Source organism: Triturus cristatus, chromosome 3_2 (genome assembly GCF_964204655.1).
Source record: "Triturus cristatus chromosome 3_2, aTriCri1.1, whole genome shotgun sequence".
In the NCBI taxonomy this organism is placed as follows: Eukaryota; Metazoa; Chordata; class Amphibia; order Caudata; family Salamandridae; genus Triturus; species Triturus cristatus.
In genome coordinates this window covers 296,609,582-296,614,298 of record NC_140584.1, presented here as the reverse complement: position 1 = coordinate 296,614,298, position 4,717 = coordinate 296,609,582, and the positions used below count along the sequence as shown (strand labels likewise).

General features: G+C 39.3%; 1 long non-coding RNA gene across 1 annotated transcript; it reads left to right on the top strand.

The window, feature by feature from the left end:
* The first annotated feature begins 2,254 nt into the window (after nt 1–2,254).
* LOC146857188 (uncharacterized) lies at nt 2,255–2,778 on the top strand. Its single transcript, XR_014979549.1, has 3 exons — nt 2,255–2,423; nt 2,511–2,566; nt 2,654–2,778. It is a non-coding gene; the product is annotated as an uncharacterized LOC146857188 (long non-coding RNA).
* The last annotated feature ends 1,939 nt before the right edge of the window (nt 2,779–4,717 follow it).

Here is a 4,717-nt window from a genome sequence, read left to right as displayed (position 1 = left end):
GTCAGGGTGGGGCACGTTTTTGTGATGAATCTGCTGTTTTGGAAGTGTGTCATCCTTTTCTAGATCGGACGGTAGGAGTGACGCAGCTACAGACAGGTAAGTGCGAATCTTTTATACCTGTTATGTTTGATTTGAAAGTATTTTTAATGTGATTATAATGTTTGCGTTATTGGTGATGTATTTGTAATACAAGGTTATCTTATTTATTGCTGGGTGTTAGACTGCAAAGTTGATTGTGAAACAGGTTTTGTGACGGAAGTACTGTCACGTGTATTGTGTTTGATTCAATATGTGAGTACGTCAGGGTGGGGCACGTTTTTGTGATGAATCTGCTGTTTTGGGAGTGTCTCATCCTTTTTCCGATCGGACGGTAGGCGTGACGCAGCTACAGACAGGTAAGTGCGAATCTTTTATACCTGTTATGTTCTTTTGGAAATTACTTTTACTGTGATTAGAATGTTTGTGAGTTATTGCTGATGTATTTTTATTCTAAGTTTATTCGTATTTCTTGCTGAATGTTAGAACGTTTATTTGATTGTGATACAGGTTTTGTAACGAAAGTACTGTCACGTGTATTGTGTGTTATTCAATATGTGAGTACGTCAGGGTGGGGCACGTTTTTGTGATGAATCTACTGTTTTGGGAGTGTCTCATCCTTTTTTAGATCGGACGGTAGGCGTGATGCAGCTACAGACAGGTAAGTGCGAATCTTTTATACCTATTATGTTTGATTTGAAAGTATTTTTAATGTGATTATAATGTTTGCGTTATTGGTGATGTATTTGTAATACAAGGTTATCTTATTTATTGCTGGGTGTTAGACTGCAAAGTTGATTGTGAAACAGGTTTTGTGACGAAAGTACTGTCACGTGTATTGTGTTTGATTCAATATGTGAGTACGTCAGGGTGGGGCACGTTTTTGTGATGAATCTGCTGTTTTGGGAGTGTGTCATCCTTTTTCCGATCGGACGGTAGGCGTGACGCAGCTACAGACAGGTAAGTGCGAATCTTTTATACCTGTTATGTTCTATTTTGAATTATTTATAATGTGATTATAGTGTTTGCGTGATTGATTATGTATTTTGGTTCAAAGCTTTTTCGTATTTATTGCTGGGTGTTAGACTGTTTATTTAATTGTCATACAGGTTTAGTGACGAAAGTACTGTCACGTGTATTGTGTTTGATTCAATATGTGAGTACGTCAGGGTGGGGCACGTTTTTGTGAGGAATCTGCTGTTTTGGGAGTGTCTCATCCTTTTTTAGATCGGACGGTAGGAGTGACGCAGCTACAGACAGGTAAGTGCGAATCTTTTATATTTGTTATGTTTTATTTGAAAGAATTTTAATGTGATTATAATGTTTGAGTTATTGATGATGTATTTGTAATACAAGGTTATCTTATTTATTGCTCGGTGTTACTGTTTAGTTGCTTGTCATACAGGTTTTGTAACGGAAGTACTGTCACGTGTATTGTGTGTTCTTCAATATGTGATTATGTCAGGGTGGGGCACGTTTTTGTGATGAATCTGCTGTTTTGGGAGTGTGTCATCCTTTTCTAGATCGGACGGTAGGAGTGACGCAGCTACAGACAGGTAAGTGCGAATCTTTTATACCTGTTATGTTCTCTTGGGAATTAATTATTGCTGGATGTTAGAACGTTTATTTGATTGTGATACAGGTTTTGTCACGAAAGTACTGTCACGTGTATTGTGTGTTATTCAATATGTGATTACGTCAGGGTGGGGCACGTTTTTGTGATGAATCTGCTGTATTGGGAGTGTCATCCTTTTTCTGATCGGACGGTAGGAGTGACGCAGCTACAGACAGGTAAGTGCGAATCTTTTATTCCTTTTTAGGTTAGGTTAGGACGATAATTAGAATGTTGGAGAGTTATCGATGCTGTAATTTGTGGGGATGTGTTCACTTTTTTAAGGTTGTATGTTAGACGGTTTATTTCTTTGGAATACAGAATTTGTAACGGAAGTACAGTCACGTGTATTGTGTGCAATTCAATATTTGCGTTCGGTGAGGGTGGGGCACGTTTTTGGGTTGAATCTGATATGGTGGGAGTGGCACTCTTTTCTAGATCTCACGGTAGGCGGACGCAGCTACAGACAGCTAAGTTGAATTATTTGAAACGTAATCTGTTCAATGTAAAATTGCGTTTACTTTGATTGTAATGCTTGGGAGTTATCATAAGGGCACGTTTTTTAACAGAATCTGCTATTGGGGGAGAGTGACAGTCTTTTGCAGATCGCATGGTCGGTGCTACGCAGTTATAAACGGGTCACTTGAAGTTTGTTCACCAATTGTAGGCATTACCTCAGGTTGTTATTGGAATAAATTACTTTCGGTTTGTTTTCCAGGTATGCCTCTCTCTGGCCCGTTCCCGGGAACCAACGTGCTTGCACTGCTTTCCATGGGTATGTATAATGCGTTTGCCGCCTCTGTAGTAAAGCATCTTGTCTGTCCCTTATCTAACGCTTGTATTTTTACTTTTTTTTTCACAGGGATTCCCCGGTCCGATCCGTCCTTGGGAAGCGTCATGCAAAGATTACTTCAGCCGGTATGTATGCTGGTGTTTGCGGATCTTTAATAAGACATCTTGTCTGATTCGTATTTCACTTAGACATTTTTTGGGGGGGTTTTACAGGGACTTCCGCGGGCCTGACTATCCCGGGCAGCATCGTGCTTTAGGAGCTTTACTCTGTAGGTATTAATCTTTTGGCGGGTCTAAGGTAAGGCATCTAAAGGTAAGTCTGTTTACTTATTTTCGTAATTTGCCAGTATTTAGAATGTTTTGTATTCGTAAAGGAGGTTTTAGCTTTACAGCGCATTTGCGGTGAATTCTCTTTGATAAAAACTTTGAACGCGGTCAGACAGGTTGGAGCCGCGTTTCCTTTTGCTGCATCGCTATCTGTCTCATGCATGCTTTCACATTCAATTCGCCAGGAATTCACACCTCCTCGCTAACGATAGCACACACTCTCAGGCAGACATTCCTTTCATCCAAGGAAGACCACCACCCAAACATTAGCATACGGCTAGACAACAACAAGATTTCACACGTGTGCTGTTCGTAAACAAGTGTTACTTCTCTATTGTTATTCATTTAAAGTAACTCCCCTTTCCTCCGGTTTGACTGTACTTAAACTCGAAGAGCAGCCATTCAAAAACATTGCTTGGTTCCAGGTCATCCAGTACGAGCCAAACTATCTCTATTCCGAAAAGGTAAGCCACTTTATTTGTATTGCCGTTTTGTAAATAAACGCATTGAACGTTTTGTATCGTGTTTTGCTAATGTAAAGTGCTGGTGTTTTACTATGTTAACCTTAGCCAACATGTTGGGCGCTTTTATTGTTAGCAAAGTCCGCTCAGTATCTTGATGCCTTTAAATTTTCAAAACCGCGCTTTTATTTACTATCTGCAACGGGGAAATTGACTAACTTATATTGGGCAGGATTTAGAAGGGGCACGCACCCCATATAACCTTAATTTTTATGCTTTTTCCGGGATTATTATATACATTACGGGACCGCTTCGCCATCGTTTGGTATCTTGCTCCCTTTAATTGTCAATGCCGCGATTACTTGCATTTTAAAAAGAAAAACACTTGCTAATAAATATTTGACGAAATTTGTGAGGACCACGCACACACACCACATTACCTTGCATGCTTTTTGTGTTCGCCGCTATTAATAAATACATTACGGTACCGATTTGCTAGCGTTTCCCGTGTATTGCATACTTAGTGAAGCGCTCTCTGCATAATACACTTTCCCATGCTATACATTTCAGACTTGCTATTGTTGTCAGGGATCGTACATTTATTAGTTAAAATACAACTTAGAATGCCTTTTGCTTTCGAATCGATGGTTACATTTTTGAGATCATTTATATTAAATACGCTTCATTTCTCTTTTCCTCGACCTGAACTGGAACAGCAGCCATTCTAGACATTACGTGGGTCATCCGGTACGAAGTATACTATCTCTATTGCAAAAAGGTAAGCAACTTCAATTGTATTGCCCTTTTTAAAATAAACTCAACGAACGTTTTCTATCGTGGATTGCTAATGACAAGTACAGTAAATTTCCAATGTTAACCTTTGCAAACATGTTATGCGCTTTATTTATTAGCAAAGTTCGCTGAGTGTCTTTATGGCTTTAAATTTTCAAAGCCGCACTTTTATTTAAAAGCTGCAACGAAAAGATTTACTAGCATATGTTAGGCAGAATTTAGAAGGGACACGCACACACACCACATTACATTAATGTTTTACCTTTCGCCGCGATTTATATATACATTACGGTACCGGCTCGCCATCGTTTGGTATCTTGCTGACTTTAAGTTTCGAAGCCGCGATTACAATCTTTTGAAAAGAAATCACTTGCTAGGAAAGATTTAACACGATTTATAAGGAGCACGCACGCACACCACGTTATTTTGCAGTTTTTGGGTGTTTGCCACTCTTACTATACACATTACGGTACGCGTGTATTGCATACTTAGTGAGGCGCACACTGCATTACAAACGTTTCCCTGGATTGCATTGCACACTTGCTCTGTTGTCCGAAATCGTACAATTATTACTTAAAATACAACTTACAATGCATTTGCCTTTCGAATAGATGGCTAGATTTCAGAAGACATTTGAATTAACTCCCTTTTATTTCTCTTTTCCTTGACCTAAACTGGGAGAGCAGACATTGAAGAC